Here is a 17,815-nt window from a genome sequence, read left to right as displayed (position 1 = left end):
AGGGTACTGTGAGAGAGAATTTAGATTTGGGGGTAGGGATACCATTGCTACAAAAGTTGGATTTAGACAGACCTGAAAGATGAATGTTAACTAGGTAAAGGTTTGTGGAGATTGGAAGCATTTCAGGTAAAAGAAAAGGTGGTGCGAAGGCCTGAGGTAGTAAAGTGTTTGGAGCATTTGATAAATAGAAGGTTATTGTACGTGAAGTAAGGTAAATTAGGGGGAGAAAGATGTGAATACACAGATCTGTAGTCCATGTTATAGAGTTTGGATTTTACTCTGAATGAAATGAGAAGCTAATGGGAGCTTATGAATGGCAGAGACAGCTTGAACTGATTTATCTTCAGAAAAGGTCACTTGATGCTGTGTGGAGAATGGATTAGAGAAGAGCTAGAATGAATGCCTAGAGATCAAGTTAAGAGTCCATTGGGTGGGGGAAAGAGTCTGTTGCAGTAGTCCAGGTAAAAGCTGTTGACATTTAGGACTAGGGTGGCAGCAATGGAGGTGGAGTGAAACATTTGGATTAGAAAAAATTTTTAAAAAATTTTTCTGTTAAGTTTGTTTATTTATTTAGACATGAGCAGGGGAGGGGCAGAGAGAGGGAGAGAGAGAAAATCCCAAGCAGGCTCTGCACCATCAGCATGGAGCCCAGTGTGGGGTTCAAACCCTGAAACCGTGAGAACATTACCTGAGCTGAAATCAAGAGTTGATTGCTTAACTGACTGAGCCACTCAGGTGCCTTGGTCTACATCATCTTAAGCAGTGGCCATAGGTAATTTTCTTAAAACACATGAGTTTGAGTATGTCCTATATCTTCTTATAATCCTTTGGATGACTCTTTTTTTTTTTGTATAAGATGAAGTTCCCAACTCTTGATTGCTAGGTGTACTGTATAAATAGGGTTCCCTTTGCCTTTTCTAGTCCTTATAGCTTTGCTTCTCTACAGATCATGGGCATTTTTAATTGTAGCCATGTTACAGTTATTGTGCTTCCTGAATGTGTTTCCTCTCTAGTTCCTCTGTCTTCACCTAGGCTGCTTTCTGTCTCAAATGCTTTTCTTCTGTACCTACCCTGCATGTCCTCTTTCATGCCTTACTAATTTCTACTCATTTTTACTTTCTCAGAATTCTTCTCTAACTTCCTCGGTCTAATTTAGCTGCCCTGTTTTTGTGTTTTCATTGTACCCTGGGCAGAGAGCCATATTTACTAATAGGATTCTTCATTTTGCTTTAGTTTTTGTTTATTGATGATTGGTTATAGGAGTATTGGGTGTCTGATAATTAATTGCAAGCTCTTGAGGGTAGGAAAGTCTGTCTTTGTGTTCTAAGATCTATACATGATGAATGCTCAATAAATGTTTGACTTGAGGAATTAGTGAATATTCTGGTCTTTTATATAGCGTGCCTTTGTACAAATTGTTCTCTGTTTAGAATGCCTTTTCCTTTGCTTTGTCACCTTCTGCACATCCTTTAACACTAAGCCTTACCTGATACCTCGGTGACAGTTCCTCCTTCCACCATGCTTCTATTCTATAGTTTTTCTTTTCAGTACCCTGATAAATATTTGACAGTACAGAGTAAAGATCAAATGTCCATTGATAGATGAATGAATAAAGAAGATGTGGTGTATATATGTATACACACACACACAAACATACACATGGAATATTACTCAGCTATAAAAAGAATCAAATCTTGTCATTTACAACATGTCTGGACCTAGAGGTTTAATGCTGAGTAAAGTAAGTCACTTAGAGAAAGACAAATAGAATATGATTTCACTCATATTTGGAATGTAAGAAACAAAACAAATGAGCAAACAGAAAAAAAAAAGAGCCAAAACCTAGACTTTTTATTAAAAAAAAAAAAAAACTTTTGTTTTTGAGAGAGTTCAGGAGGGGTAGAGAGAGAGGAGAGAGGCAGAATCCCAAGCAGGCTCTGCATTGCCAGCCTTGAGCCTGAAGTGGGGCTCGAATTCATGAACTGTGAGATTATGACCTGAGCCAAAAATCAAGAGTCAGACATTCAACCAACTGAGCCACCCAGGTGCACCAAAACAGACTCTTTAAAAAAAAATTTTTTTTTTTAATGTTTATTCTTGAGACAGAGACAGAGTGTGAACAGGGGAGAGGCAGAGAGAGGGAGACACAGAATCTAAAACAGGCTCCAGGCTCTGAGCTGTCAGCACACAGCCCGACGCGGGGCTCAAACCCACAAACTGTGAGATCATGACCGGAGCCGAAGTCGGATGCTTAACCAACTGAGCCACCCAGGCGCCCCCAAAACAGACTCTTAATACAGAGAACAACCTGGTGGTTGCCAGAGGGGAGGTGTGTGGGAGGATGAGTGAAAGAGGTAAAGGAGATTAATAGTACATTTATCTTGATGAGCACTGAGAAATGTATATAGAATTGTTGAATCATTATTATTGTTTGCCTGACACTAATATAGCATTGCACGTTGATTATACTTGAATAAAAAAATAAATGTTTGAGTGAATGTATATCACGAGCATCATGTAGTTGTAGATTGAATAAATATTTCCTAAGTGTCCGATTGCATTTCACAGTGTAGGTTACTTCTACATGGTGCTAATCTTACCTGTTGCATTGACTTGTACTTCGGTGTTTTATACAGGCAGTCCTATTTCCAAATTCTGGATAATTTTTACAGTTCTTTATTTACTGACTGTATAGATGTTACCTGCCATGTTTCCCTTTCTCTCTCATTAACTTTATTTTTACTTTATGACCGGCCTCAAAAGTCCACTCTTCTTTGTAACCTTCCTAGATTCCCTAGGTTGTGTGTGTTCCTACAGTATTCCTAGAAGGCTTTTTCCAAACTGCTAACAACAGTATTGCAATGTGATCATAGTGTGTCTTTATCTAGAACTTGAGCTTCTTGAAGGGACTTATTTTTATTCATTCCTTTAATCCTTGTTCAGTGCCCAGTTGGTGCTTAACAAATATTTATTAAGCTGATTGTATCCTTATTTATTTTATTTGTGCTTAGATAACCCAGAGAATGTTGGGTAGGACTAAGTCTTGGGATGAAAAATCTTGTCTCTGTTTAATTTCTATGATTCATGGTCTATATGCAGTAAAACCTTGGTTTGTGACATAATTCATTCTGGAAACATGCTTGTAATCCAAGGCACTTGTGTATCAAAGTGAATTTCCCCATAAGAAATAACAAAAACTCAGATGATTTGTTTCAGAACCCAAAAATAGTCCTATAAAAATGATTACGATACTGAAAATACAAAATATAAAGAAAAATAAATTAACCTGCACATACCTTTGAAAACCCTCATGGCTGCTGTGAGGGAGACAAGAGAGAGGAGGGTTACTGTGGAGCATGACTTTAACTATCACTGCTATCTGTTGGCTCAATGGAGTCTTTTTTTTTCTTGCAGCTTAAACAAGGAACCTGTCCAATGACACTTGCTTTTGCCTCATTTTGAGGATTTCATGGAAATGTGACATTGCATTGTCATTAAACAGACACATTGCTCGCACTGCTACAGTCTTACTCAGGTGGTGCTTTTTTATTCAGGTGGTGCTTTTCTACAAAATTTTGTACCGTTTCTCACATTTTACACATCTCCCTAATCTCATTTGAAGGTGAGGGTTTCCTCCGCCTTTTTCTCCTCCTCCTCTGCAGATGAGATTCAGACATAGACTTCTTAAAATCTTGCAATTTCGGCTACTTGCATAATACCTTATTCCTACTTCTTGATGATTTCTTCCTTAAGCTCCATTGTAATCAACTCCTTCTTACCGCCTTTTCAACCTGTTTCTGCCTGGGGGCCATTGTATATGCTTGCACAAATGTTGATTACAGTACAGTGTTAATAAACTCTTGTCGTATACTGTATTTAATGTAATTGGCAATAAGACAGCAGAGGAAAGGGTCTCTGTATGCAGGCAGCCTGACCTAGACTGAAGCAAAGCATTCCTAAGCTTACTCTTGTATGGAAAAGCAAAGGACTGTCCATAGGTGCTTTGAAGCGACAAAAAAATACAGTAGTGGCAGTTGTGAGCACCCCTTCTAATGTCCCGAAAAATCTGAATTCTGTCAAACACTGCGGCGTGAGACTGAGCATCCGAGCATGGGAGATGATCACCCGCAACCCCTCAGAGAGAGAGAGAGAGAGAGAGAGAGAGAGAGAGAGAGAGAGAACCATTGGTTCAGTTGTGATCATATGACACTTGGCATTGTGTACTACTCGTATTGCAAGTCATTGCTCATTTTTCAAGTTAAAATTTATTAGAAATGTTTGCTCATCTTGCGGAACACTTGCAGAACCAGTTACTTACAATCCAAGATTTTACTGTATAAGTAATTTGGATAATGTATTCAAGGTGCTTGAATAATCTTTATATTCTCTATTTCAATACAGCTTTCTCCTCTTCTTTAACAGGTGTTCCCTGCCCTCCAGTGGTTATATCATGGCTAACATTTTTTAATAAACATAAAGGTTATAAAATCCTTTTATGGTGTTTATTTTTAAATCATATTGAAAATCCCATTAGGTTTAATTTTCAGGTAAAACAATGCAACCCCCCCCCCCCGCCATTTTCCCATATTCTGATATGCCTAAAGCCCAACTTAAACTAAGTATAGCTTAACCTGCCTATTCTTTTGCCACAATGAGCCACTATGTGTCTCACAGTTTATTTTTTTATTTTTGAGAGAGCGTGGAGAGGAGAGACAGAGAGAGAGGGAGATACAGAATCCAAAGCAGGCTCCAGGCTTCACACTGTCAGTGCAGAGCCCAACTCCGGGCTTGAACTTACGAACCCCAACATCATGACCTGAGCCGAAGTCTGACATTTAACTGACTGAGCCCCCCCGGGTGCCCCGGTGTCCCACAGTTTTGAAGTATGTAGTGATTAGTTCAGAAGTTCACTCAGTCTGACCTTGGTTCTTGGTTTCACTACATTGTTCTCATGTAGCTATGACAATGTTCTAGCATCTTGCTTCCTTGCAGAAACTATCATCTTGTTTTCAGAAACAATGTCCCTTCCCCCCCCCCCCCCCCCCCCCCCCCCCCCGCCTCCCCAGCACACACTCACAGTAGCTTGCTAATCGTGTGGCTATTCTTCAGTGTGGATTGCTGTATCTCCTGGCTAATATCCTTTTCTTTTCTGTTACTGATGAGGAGAAGCTGACTCTTAATTTATTGGCAAGGTGACTTATACCCCATCCTATGCCTTTTGTAGGTTATTTTTTCTCAGAAGACCAAATCTTAGCTATCTAGGGACGCTGATGGCCTGCAGTTATTTCTAAATGCTTGCTGCATAGTTTTCAATAGTATATCATGAAATAAAGACAATGTAGTAAATTTTTCATGTATCTAAATTATTAAAAATAAAAGATTTATTATGAGCTGTACTTCCTAGATTTTTGGTCTTAAAATACCCATTATTTTAAGAAAGAATGGTAATAGTAGGTGGGATACTTTGTAGCATAAAAATTTCGGTCACCTTTGATGGTCAACTAAACATTTTTTTTTTAAGTTTATTTATTTTGAGAGAGCACCGTGTGTACCTGCACACGTGCTCATGACCGAGGGAGGGGGAGAGACAGGGTAGTGTGGAGCCCCATGGACTGACAGCAGAGAGAGAGCCTGATGTGGGGCTCCATATCATGAACTGTGACCTGAGCCAAAACTAAGAGTCTGAAGCTTAACTGACTGAGCCACCCAAGCTCCCCAACTAAATCTTTTTTGAGGGGAAATTTAGTGATCTCTAATGTCCCAGGAGTCTAGGAACTGCTGTGTTGACCATAGATCACTTCTCTGAAGCATTATGGTCTTTCATGTAAAGTAAGTATGGCTTCTTTTACATGCATTTGCAGACAGTTTTTCAGTGATTTTTTTCTGTCATAGGCTTCTTTATTTTTGCCTGATTCCAGCTGTGAAATTTACTTGCTGTCTCTCAGTCCTCTTTGGCTAGTAGTTCTACTTTCTGTTTTTGTAAGTTCTCATGTGTGTTTTAAATCTCCATGCAGCTCTAAGCTTAGGTAAATTTCTTCCTGTTTTTCCTTTTATGCTTTCCTAGATAAGATGTTTCTTTTAAGAGCTTAGTAGTACGTAGACATCTTTTATTGTTTATATTTCTTTTAGATCCATTCTTTTTTATTTTGTAATTCATCTGAAACTAGCTTCTTTTTTTAAAGTTTATTTTGAGAGAGAGAGCATGTGTGCATGCATGTGGGAGTGGGGGAGGGACAGAGAAAGAGGGGGGGGGAGAGAGAATCTTAAGTAAGCTCTGCACTGTTAGTGCAGGGCCCAGCTCGGAGCTAGAACCCATGGACCCTGAGATCATGATCTGAGCCGAAATCAAAAGTAGAGGCTTAGCTGACTGAGTCTTTCAGATGCCCCTGAAACTAGCTTCTTAAACTTTATTTATGTTACCGATTTCTGACATTTTTCTTTTAGGTCTTAGTAAAACACATTCACTTTTACTAAGGTGTCCTTAAAAATTTTTTTTAATGTTTCTTTTTGAGAGAGAGAAAGAGAGCACAAGTAGGGGAGGGGCAGAGAGAGAGAGAGGAAGAGAGGATCTGAAGTGGCCACTGTGCTAATGGCAGAGCCTGATGTGGGGGCCAAACCGCAAGATCTTGGAGGTTAAGAAAAGTTTTCTGAGGTGACCTAGCTTAGGCATGAAGGGTGGGTAAATAGCAGTTAGGTTTGAGGCATCGGGGAAGATCTTAGCAGAGAGGAAGAACATGATTATATGGGCTTAAGATAGGAGGCAGCAAGGGGCAATGGCATTTCTTAATGAAACTGAGCTGAAGTCCGACACTTAACTGAATGAGCTACCCAGGTGCCTCACCAAGGTATTCTTTATTTTATTTATTTAATCAAAAAAAATTTTAACATTATTGAGAGAGAAGAGAGAGAGATAGAGAGAGACAGAATATGAGCATGGGAGGGGCAGAGAGGGGAGAGAAGACAGAGAATCTGAAACAGGTTCCAGGCTCTGAGCTATCAGCACACAGCCTGATGTGGGGGTCAAACTCACAAACGAGATCATGACCTGAGCTGAAGTCGGATGCTTTAACTGACTGAGCCACCCAGGTGCCCCTCCAAGGTATTCTTTATTTCTGAAGATATTTACTGTGTTTTTTTTTTTTTGTAGATGAGTATATACAGATGGCAGTCTTTGTTACAACTTGTTGCTTTTATTATCAGATGGTAAATTATGGAATCAAAATATTTCTTCCATTGCAAAGAATTTGCCTTTGTTGGTTTTCTGAGTAATAGTCATTTGAAGACCATTCGGGCAAAAAACAGTCAATAAGTAATTAGACTTTCCTAGGAAAATATTCTTATCTCCAAGTATCTGTCAAAAATATTTATCCATTTCTCTAAGGAGAAATAATTTCTCTAAGGAGAAATAATTCAGTGATACTAGTTTTGTTGTTATTATTTTGGTACTAGTTTTTTCTAATTACAACTGTACCCCTTTGGAAAACATTGGTCAAAGCAGAATGCTTGTTTGCATATGTAACATGAGTATGGTTAAATGATATATTATGATCCTGTTTTCCAGACCCTAAATTGTTGGACATTCAGTCAGTATTTGATACTTGCACGGAAAACTGGGACCTGTGATTTCATATTCATTTATTCAACAGATAATATGTGTTTGCTGTTTCAGGCATTGGGTTAGGTACTGGAATAGAGTTGATCTAACAGTCTAGTGGGCAAGACATTAATTAATACATAGTTTTAAAAATAGTTAGATTTGTGGTAGGTGCTAAAAGAAATATAAGGTACTGTGAAAGCATGTTACAGGGAGACCACCTCTGATCTTGGAGGTTAAGAAAAGTTTTCTGAGGAGGTCACCTAGCTTAGGCATGAAGGGTGGGTAAATAGCAGTTAGGGTTGAAGCATCTGGGAAGATCTTAGCAGAGGGTGAAGAACATGATTATGTGGGCTTAAGGTATGAGGCAGCAAGGGGAAATGGCATTTCTTAACGAATGCTGATAACATTCTGTTATGTTTCTGTCCTCTTTTACATCCTTTTTTTTTTTTTTTTTAAACATTTTTATTTTTTTTTTTTTAAATTTTTTTTTCAACGTTTTTTATTTATTTTTGGGACAGAGACAGAGCATGAACGGGGGAGGGGCAGAGAGAGAGGGAGACACAGAATCTGAAACAGGCTCCAGGCTCCGAGCCATCAGCCCAGAGCGTGACGCGGGGCTCGAACTCGCGGACCGCGAGATCGTGACCTGGCTGATGTCGGACACTTAACCGACTGCGCCACCCAGGCGCCCCTAAACATTTTTATTTTTGAGGGACAGAGAGAGACAGAGTGTGAGCTGGGGAGGGGCAGAGAGAGAGAGGGAGACACGCAGTCTGAAGCAGGCTCCAGGCTTTGAGCTGTCAGCACAGGGTCTGATGTGAGACTCGAACCCACCAACTGTGAGATCATGACCTGAGGCGAAGTCGGATGGTCAACCAACCGAGCCACCCGGGCTCCCCTATCCTCTTCTACATCCTTAACGTCTCTCATCATTTTTTAAAACATGCTTTTCATCACATTACTATGCTGGTTAAGAAAGTTTTAAAGCTTTTTATTTAGTACATTGTTAGCTCCTTGAAGGCAGGATTTTTGCCACTTTAAAACAAAATTTTTGTTTTAATGTTTATTTTTGAGAGAGAGTGAGTGAGTGAGTGAGTGGGAGAGGAGCAGAGAGAGAGGGAGACACAGAATCCAAAGCAGGCTCCAGGCTCAGCGCAGGGCTCATACTCATGAACAGTGAGATCATGGCCTGAGCTGAAGTCGGGATGTTTACCCGTTTGAGCCACCTACGTGCCCCACTTTTTGCCACTTTTAATTCCTTAGTCCAGGTTTCAGATATTGGAGCTAATCATATTTTGCCCCTAGATAGGAGTTGGTTTTAGTTGCAGTGCTAAATGGTAGGCAAGGATGGGGTTGTGTGTAAGCTAGTATGATTCTCTTTTTTTTCCCCTTGTGCCTACTACACAAGTTTATTGCTAGTGAAGGAATTTTTTTGTAAAAAGCCATTTTTGTAAACTAGTCTGTATGTAGCTGGTTTTTATTGTGTTAAGATACTGTAAATAAGACCACAACCCAGGGATTTTGGGGTATGTGTGGGTGATGGTTTGGTTTAAAGATTTAAGATGCTCAAGACCGAAGATTTTAGTCATTTTGAGAATAGTATGTCACTAGTAGATACTGGAACTGAGTAAGTTGGATCTGAATAGATTGGATAAGGAATATAGTTTGTTATTTTTTAAAGTGGATCCTGTTAAGTTGTGCCGACTCTTCAGAGTTCTGGTTTACACATCTGAACAGTGCATGAAATGCTAGTCTTTCCTCTATCCTCAGCATATACAAGGCATTCAAATACTTGAATAGGAAAAATGTGCATGTAAGTGGAATAGGGCCTTTGTGTTTATAGAGCAATCTCGGAATCAAATTTGTGTTTATATTCCATGTATTCTCTGTCCCTACCTCCCTTAATATTTAGTAAAATATCTTTGAAAGCTCAACCAAGGGAAACCAAGGGAAAGATTTTTATATTAGGCTGGATGAACAAGGGTGAGCTATGATAACTGAAATGAGAGAATTTCTTTTTTTTAATTAAAAAAAATTATTTTAGGGGTGCCTGGGTGGCTTAGTCAGTTGAGTGTCCAGCTTCGGCTCAGGTCATGATCTCATGGTTTGTGAGTTAGAGCCCGCGTTGGGCTCTCTGCTGACAGCTCTGAGCCTGGAGCCTGCTTTGGATTCTGTGTCTCCTCTCTCTGCCCCTCCCCAACTTGTGCTCTATGTCTCTCAAAAAATAATTAAATTAAAAAAATTAAAAATTAAAAAAAATCATTTTAGAGGGAAAGCACCAGAGCAGGGCTGGGGTGGGGGTGGGGATGGGGAGTGGGGAGAGAGAGAATCTCAAACAAGCTCCACACTGTAAATGAATAGGCTGACTGGAGGCTGGATCTAATGAACCATGAGATCATGACCTGAACTGAGTTGGATGCTTAACCAAGTGAGCCACCCAGGTGCCTGAAATGAGAGAATTTTCATAGCAAGGTGAAACTCTGGAGTGTCAGCTTTAGCAGTTACTTAGCTTGGCACTCTAAACACTTGGGTTGTATAAAAATTCCCTTTAAAGGAAGAAGTTCTTTTTGTTGTTGTTGTATTTTGAGAGACATTGCTCATGTGAGGGAGGGGCAGAGAAAGCAGGAAAGAGTGAATCTCAAGCAGGGTCTTCACTGCCAGTATAGAGCCTGATGTGGGGGCTCATTACCATGAACCATGAGATCATGTGCTGAGCCGAAATCAAGAATTGGACACTTAACCAACTGAGCTGCCCAAGCACCCCAAAAGAAGTTCTTATATATATCTATGTATCCAAAGAATACAACCAAGGACCCAAGTTTGAGAAACACTGCCTTAAAAGTTGAGTTTAGCCGTTTTAAGAAGGTACTTGAAAAAGCAAACCAAGAAGTGGTTACTTGGTACTAGCATGTTAAACCAAAAATGGGCCACTGAAATGGTGTGCAGTATCATTTTTAGACTAAATGAAAACAACATAAGTTCTCAGATTTTTTTTAATGTTTATTCATTTATTGAGTGAAAAAGTTCATGTGCTCATGAGCAGGGAAGGGGCAGAGAGAGAGGGAGGGGGAGAGAGAATCCCAAGTAGGCTCCTTGCTAAAAGTGAGATCATGACCTGAGCCAAAATCAAGAGTCAGATGGTTAACCGACTGAGCTACTCAGACACCTGCTCCCCTGTTTTGTTTTTTTTTTTTTAAGTTTGAGAGAGAGTGTGTGAGCATAAACATGTGCACATGAGCAGGGGAGGGCAGTGGGAGGAAAGAGAAAACTCCAGGCAGGCTCCATGCTCAGTGCAGACCCTGATGTGGGGCTCAATCCTACAACCTTGTGATCATGACCTGCACTGAGGTCAGGAGTCGGTTGCTTAATCAACTGAGCCACCCAGGCACCCCTCAGATTCTTGGTGGTACATCTCTAGACCTTTACAGGTTAGGCAGACCCTACTTTGAAAAAACTATGGGTAGTTTTATCTTTTCCACTAGGAGATCCAGTGCTGAATCTTCAAAATATGCTGGTGGTTTGAAAAGATCTGGCATTGCATAATGTTTGCTTGTTGTAGGGAGGAAGAAAATCTCCACTTTCCCTGTCTCCCAAGATGTTCCTGAGATTCTCCAATGAGTGATACCACTTATGTTAACTTGTCTCTTTTGGGATGTAACTACCACTGCATATAGTTGTTAACCAGTAATCAGTGATTTACATCTTAGAATCAGATGCTTTAATGCTAAGTCAACATATTTTATTTCTCACTTTAATTTTGTATGAGGAAACCTTAGACCCTTGAGAGGAAGGTATTCTTGGAAGAAGTGGGAGATTCTGACAAGGCAGGAAAAGAGGTTTTTGGGCTCAGGGAAGAGGAGTAAGGTGTCAAAGAAACTGGCACTTTTCACTTTTGCCTAGGATCTTGCATATTATTCATTTGTTGTGCTCATGATGCTGTTGACAATGCCTGAATGGGGATTTCAGAGGATCTTCAGAAGCCTGTAATCTTTAGCCTACACATTTTCCAGTCCATACTAATTCCAGAAGTTTCTTCCTATGGTGCAGCAGAGGGAGTGCCCAATGAAGAGAAAAAAGACCCTTCTTCCTAATATGCCTGGAGTCCAGCTCTGATCAGTCCTGTTGGGATAAGCCTCTTCCTCTTGGCTCCTTTCTTTCAAATCCCTCATTCTTCTTCATAGTGTTTTGTATTAAGTCATCTAGCAATTAATATGTTCCCAATTCTTGCTAATTCTTCTAAGAGTGAAAGAATAGTTTGGAAATACGGACCACAATTTCTACTCTTAACTACGGACTTCTATTTTGCCTCTTCTAAGTTTAAACAACTCTCCCTTTTTACTTGAGTGTTAGCAGCTCAGAAGAAAGAGTGGCTGATAAGGGGTAGGGAAGAAAAAATAATTTTTGAAGTTTGGGAGAAATACTGTTCCTTAATTATTAGTTCAGCAGTGGCCTGACATAATATTCAGCAGTGTTCCCTTTGCACTTCATAGGTTAAATATCTTGAACAAACAAAAACTGAAAACACAGGATCAAGGCATGAAAGCTTAATCTGTGGTGCAAAATTCTTGTTTCCACCTTTTACTGTTTTATTAGGACAGCTTTCATCTTTAGATCAGGCAAGTTAGTGGCAACTCTTCTTCCTTTCCCATTTGGTAACGGAGTTTTCGGTCTCCTTCCTACTTTCCTAGTGTTCTTCGGTCGTGGATATTGCAGACTCAACCACCCCCGTCTCGGTCTTTTCTTCAAGGTTTCCCGACGGTCTGGCGCTATCCAAACCTACAGCACATTGGGGAGGACGATCACGGATTCTTTTGATGAGCTCGGGAAGCCCCCCGGGGCTGTGGAGTCAGATGTGGGTGGGGCTGGGTGCGGCAGGGGCGGGGCCGCCGAGGAGCCCGAGGGAAACGGTGGAGGGCACTTTTTTGAGAAAGCCCGCGGGCGCAGGTTTCACGGTTTTCACGAAGCCTTCGTGTGTGAGGCTGAGGGAATTGGGGTGCCTTCTTCCTCCCTCGCCTTTCTTGATTCTGGAAGCTTCATTAGGCTTTTATCGGTTCCTGGGACCCGGAAAACCAGCGGCTTCAGCTCCAGGGGCGGGTCCCAAGGGTCTTGTCGCTGCTCCGGGGCCGTTTGGCCTCCTGGTGTTGGGGGAGGGGCGAGGGAGGTGCTGCTCGCGCCTCCTTTTGCGCTTGCGCGGTGGGCTCTGAGCGGGTAGGAGCGCGTGCGCGGTGACGTGGACGTCCGGTGCGCGCGCAGGCTCTTCAGCTGGAGCGGACACACGGTGTGCGAACCGAACAGAATAACCCGCCCCCAGCGGGATGTGAAGGACTACGGATGAGGCCGGCCACGCCCCGCACGGTAACTCTCGGGCCTGGGTGGAGGGCGTCCTTTTACTACTGGCCCGATTGGAGTTTTTCGAGAGTTTGAAGCGCTTGTGGATTTGAACAGCGTGAGAAGCGTTCCTTGTGCGATCTTCGCACGCCCCAGCCAGGCCCGGCCTTGCGCGGGGCGCCGTTGGCGCGCGCCTGTGGCCCCCTGAGCGAGGCTGCGCATGTCACCTCGCGCGCGTTCCCGGCCTCACTTCCGCGTCGCGCAGCAAACTCACTGGTAACATCGACGCCAGAGAGAGCGGCCACGAGGCGGGCGGGGTGAGAAGCGCCCTTGGCGCGGCCCTGCCCTCGCGTGCGTGGGGTGCCGCACCGCATGGTACGCTCCGCATGATGACTTTCAGCGCGGCGCGGGGCTTTAGGTCGAGAGCTCTGCTTGTGCGCTTTGCATTTTAGAGCTCAGGTCTCGGGGTTCAAAAAACTCTGAGGGAAACGGTGCTGACGTCGCTTTTTAAGGAGCTGTGTGCAGCTTTTTGACACCTGCGTAAACGTCTCTTTAGCTTGTAATTTCCGGGCAAGTTGTTTGAGGCAGGACCGCGCGTGAGTTTAGTAAGGAAGGCGAGGAAGTGAGCCGTACGGGAGTGGGAACTCGGTAAACAAAGACCGGTGGCTAGTAAGTGCAGAAATGAGGGCGGGGAAAACAGGTGGGAAGAGCAGGTGTTATTTTCCTTTTTCCTCCGTGGGCAGCCTTTGGTTAGTTCTCTGTTTATGAGGTTTCCCGCGTTTGTTAAATCGTCAAGTAGGTGTCTGCTCTCAGTGGTAGGTGGGTCTGGGATATAACTAAGTTTATTTGAGCGCTAGTAACCAAAGTTGAGGGATGTGTGTGCGAAGAGTATGGAGAAGTTAGAGATCATTTCATACCGGATTAAGAGTGGAAAATGGTAATGTCTTTGAAGATTTTTGCTTTGCTTTGGGAACCCCGGGGATGCCTCCTTCTGGGGAGGGTGCAAGAAGGGGGGATGAGGGAGGTCTCAAAGGAGGGGGTGACTGATGGCAGAACGCGAGTGACCAAGGTACACCTTCTTCTGAGGGAAGACCACACTCCCAGGGTTCGCCTCGCCGAAGCAGACACGTGGATGAAGAGAACTCTCGCGCCCACCCGCGCGCCACCAGTGGGTGTTGTAAAGCTTCTCAGGCTTCTGCGGTGTAATCCCTGGCAAATACTGCCTGTTCTGCCTCTTCTTTTTGGGCACGACGCCGCGGCTAGGCTGCAGGGAAAGTGCCTGGAGGCGGCGTGACGACTGCTGGGAAGGGGGCTGGCCGGAGAGGGCCGGGTGGCTGGTTCTGTAGTCTCCACGGTAACAGAATGCGACTGGATCCCGCGGAGCGTTCGGCAGGTTCCGGCCGGCGGCACGTGATCTGTCGGGACTCTTCTCCGGAAGAGCTTTCCTTGCGGCATTTTTTCACGTGGTTGTCGGCCAGCTGGCCTCTGCAGTTAAAAAGCGGTGATTGTGGGCCCTTGATAGTCGACGGCGACTGCTCTTCCTGGGGACTGGCAGGAGCCCTTTTCACTTACAAGGGTATGGGGTCAGTGTTGGTGTTTCTTCCAAATGTGGTTATGTTTCCAGCGGTTATGTGGGTAGAGTGGGTTGAGTTCAGCTAACAGAAAACACATGTTTAAGACGAGTAAATTCAGTGCCCTGGGTACTCAAAACAGGGTGGCTGTTTGATACTATCCGTTTCTGCCATAAAAGTTCTTCAAATTCTGCTTATGTAACTGCTGGGACCTGAGAACTTGCTAACCCTTTGTTGTTAAAGGACCATTCTTAGGAATAGAAAATGTTCCTGTAGTTAGTATTAACTAATGGTATTTGGGGAGAGAAGGAAGGGGGCATACTCTCAGGCAAATACAGTTCTTGCCTTAACACCAAAGCATTTCAGGTAGTATTTGCGATTTCCTTTACAGGGCTGTGGTAATGATAAAATGCCCAGGATGTTGTTTGGTCTGGAGTAAGTGCTTACTAATCAGATAACTATTAAAATCAACCTAATGGTGAAGAATTGGTGGTTGGCTATTTTACTGTTTTTGCCACCATTTGCTGTCATTTTTTTAAAGTAATGGTATTTTGATTGGGTGTTATTTGGGTGGGGGAGTGGGGTGGGGCAGGGAGCAGTACATGAATCATTGAATTGGGTAACTACCTAATGAACTGTTGTATTTTGTAAGTTGCAGGAGGGTCATGGCTCTTGTAGTTAAACATTTCCCGAAGAGGTCACTGGTGAAAAGACTTTTAGGGTAGGGACTCTGAAATTCTAACAGTTTGTTTATGCCACTTGCCACATTACTTACCTGAAAACAACATTCTCTCTGAAAGCTTGTGTGTGTGTGTGTGTGTGTGTGTGTGTGTGTGTGTGTGTGTGTGTTCTGATGGGACTTATTCAGAATGTTAGAGTATTTGCCATCCACAACTAAACTTACTTCCTGGGCTCGTTATTATAATTTTATTACGTAGATAAATGCTTGATATTGAAAAGTTGAACTGAGGTTTTGTTTTGTTTTGTTTTTTGTAATTGTCTTCCTTAAAGCGTCTAGAGAGCCAGATATAAGGTATTTTAAAAATCTTGCCGGGAATAGATTTATTTCTGCATGAGTAACCTGATCCTTCCTAAAGTACATTTGATTTTTGTAGTTGGTTAAAGCCTTAGAGTGTTATATATGTGTCTGAAATAGCTGAATATATTGAATTGACTATCCTTTGATTATAAGATCCTATATAGTATCCCAGAAGAATAGGCATGCTTATATTGGGAGTCTGGTATGGAGGGGCACTTGGGTGGCCCAGCTAGTTAGGTGTCCAGGCTCTTGGTCTGATCTCAGATCTTGATCTTAGGGTCTTGAGTTTAGGCCTCTCATTGGACTCATCCCTGGGCATGAAGCCTACCTAGAAAACAAAAAAAAAAGATTGGTATGGAGTAAGAACTCAATTCCTTTCTCCCATATCAGTAGCAGTGTATAGCAAAATCAATCAATCAATCAATAAAACGGAGATTGTTTTGGTCATAAAGTAGGTCTTTGGTTTTTTAATGCATTTTAACTAACTCATGGAATACTTTGGAAGGTTTTTTCAAAAAAAACCACTTGGACAAATCACTAAGTCTGAAAATTATTTTTCCTGTTTTCATACACATTTTTACATTAAAAAAATTATGTTATCTGTGCACAGAGTTGAAATAGGGCAGGCTGACTTTTCGGTACTTAATTTTTTTTTTTTTGTTTAGGCAAAAGGAAAAATCTGAAATGTGTTTATGTGAAGTTAGCGTAAAATTTACTTCAATGCATTCTGTAACACTAAATGGGATTTCTGTCAGTTGAATATTTGACATGTCATAGATTTTTAAGAGTGCTTTTTTAAAGCACTAGTTAAAACTTCTTTGCCCTAGTTTTACCTGTAATCTGAAAACCAAGATTTTAATTTTAGTATTATAGACGGTAATGTTTAAGAAATTCTAAACCCTTTTTAATATTCATAGGTTTGGAATATCTAAAAAGATGTTTAGGTAGTTCTTTGCCACTAAGTTCTTAGTTGTATTAAGTAAATGTACTTAAGAATGTTTTACATAATTGCTCACAAAAATGGTGGTTTGTAAAAAAAAAACTTTGAACGTTATCAACTAAGTATAGGAATTTGCAGTTTGAATTACATGCTTTTGTACAGGTATTAGTTTTTGTGAATTTTCTAAACCTTATTTTTTAACGTTTATTTTGAGAGAGAGTGCATGGGGGGGTTGGGCACAGAGAGATGAAGAAGGAGAGGGGTTGGGGGGGGAGAGGGAGGGAGGGAGGGAGAGAATCGTAAGCAAGCTCCACATTGTCAGCGCCTGGAGTCTGATGTGAGGCTCGAACTCATGAACCGTGAGATCATGACCTGAGCTGAAATAAAGTTGGATGCTTAACCTACTAGGCCACCTAGGCGCCCCTAAGCTTTATTAATTTTATAGTCCCCTTATTTTTTACTTGTAGGTCTATTTTAATTTTGCTTTATCAGTCTCTGATGCTGCCTAAACTTACTAGTTTTAGGAAACCAGTGAACTTAATTGCCTTAAGCCTGAGGCAGCTTTTGAAAAGAATCACCCTAAATTTTCTCTCTTAAAAAAATAAGCTCTAAATGAGAGAAGAACTTGTTTTTTCATCTTTCCTGGGTATTAGTGCTTTAGTGTAAGGAAGTGGGATTCTATTTTTATATTTAGCCATAATAGGAAACAGTAGCCAACCTTTTTGAAGTCTTGACTTTTAAAATATCTATTATCCTTAGGCTAATTGTGAATATTTTAAGTTTTTTGGTCATGTGGCCAGTTCTCTAAAAAGAGGTAAAGTTCAGATCATATGATTTTGCTGCTTGTCAGTAGCTCTGATGAAAGATAAAATTAGACTTTTTAATTAAAGTGAGTAGCATCAATAAAAGGCTGATTTGATTAATTAAAATTACTGACCCACTTACGCAGGAGTAGTGATGTAGCATCTTTTTTGTGTAAATGCTAATTAGAGATAACTTTATATCTTGTAGAATATTTAGGTAATTGAACACATCAGTTGAATTTAACAACCTGACATTTCTGTATAACTTTTTATTGAGATATAAATCACGTAACATAAAATTCACCATTTTAAAGGGTACACTTCACAGATTTTTAGTTACTGAACATTTCTGTCACCCCCAATAGAAACCCCATACCCATTAGCAGTTGTCCCAGTTATCCCTCTGTCCTTCCCCTGGCAACCACTAATCTACTTTTCATCTCTGCAGATTTGCTTGCTTTAGACATTACATATAAATGAAATCATATGTGTGGGATTTTATTTTATTTCATTTCATTTTTTAATGTTTCTTTGTTT

At 41.5% G+C, this 17,815-nt stretch overlaps 1 protein-coding gene across 19 annotated transcripts in view; it reads left to right on the top strand.

Annotated features, from left to right (window-relative positions):
• Positions 1 to 17,815, top strand: part of MGA (MAX dimerization protein MGA) — a 170,331-nt gene that overhangs the window by 55,892 nt on the left and 96,624 nt on the right. For 14 of the 19 annotated variants that reach the window (XM_047864136.1, XM_047864133.1, XM_047864132.1 and 11 more), the window contains exon 1: positions 12,528 to 12,952. The exons of 2 other annotated variants lie outside the window; for them this stretch is intronic. The gene's annotated coding sequence lies outside the window, so the exon portion shown is untranslated. Of the gene's footprint in view, positions 1 to 12,527; positions 12,953 to 12,995; positions 13,301 to 13,377; positions 13,863 to 15,198; positions 15,218 to 17,815 lie in introns of those variants that run through there. 3 more of the 19 variants (XM_047864123.1, XM_047864125.1, XM_047864127.1) reach the window with 3 other exon arrangements.

This window comes from Prionailurus viverrinus, chromosome B3, assembly GCF_022837055.1.
Source record: "Prionailurus viverrinus isolate Anna chromosome B3, UM_Priviv_1.0, whole genome shotgun sequence".
Lineage (NCBI taxonomy): Eukaryota > Metazoa > Chordata > Mammalia > Carnivora > Felidae > Prionailurus > Prionailurus viverrinus.
This window is presented reverse-complemented; position numbering and strand designations above follow the sequence as displayed.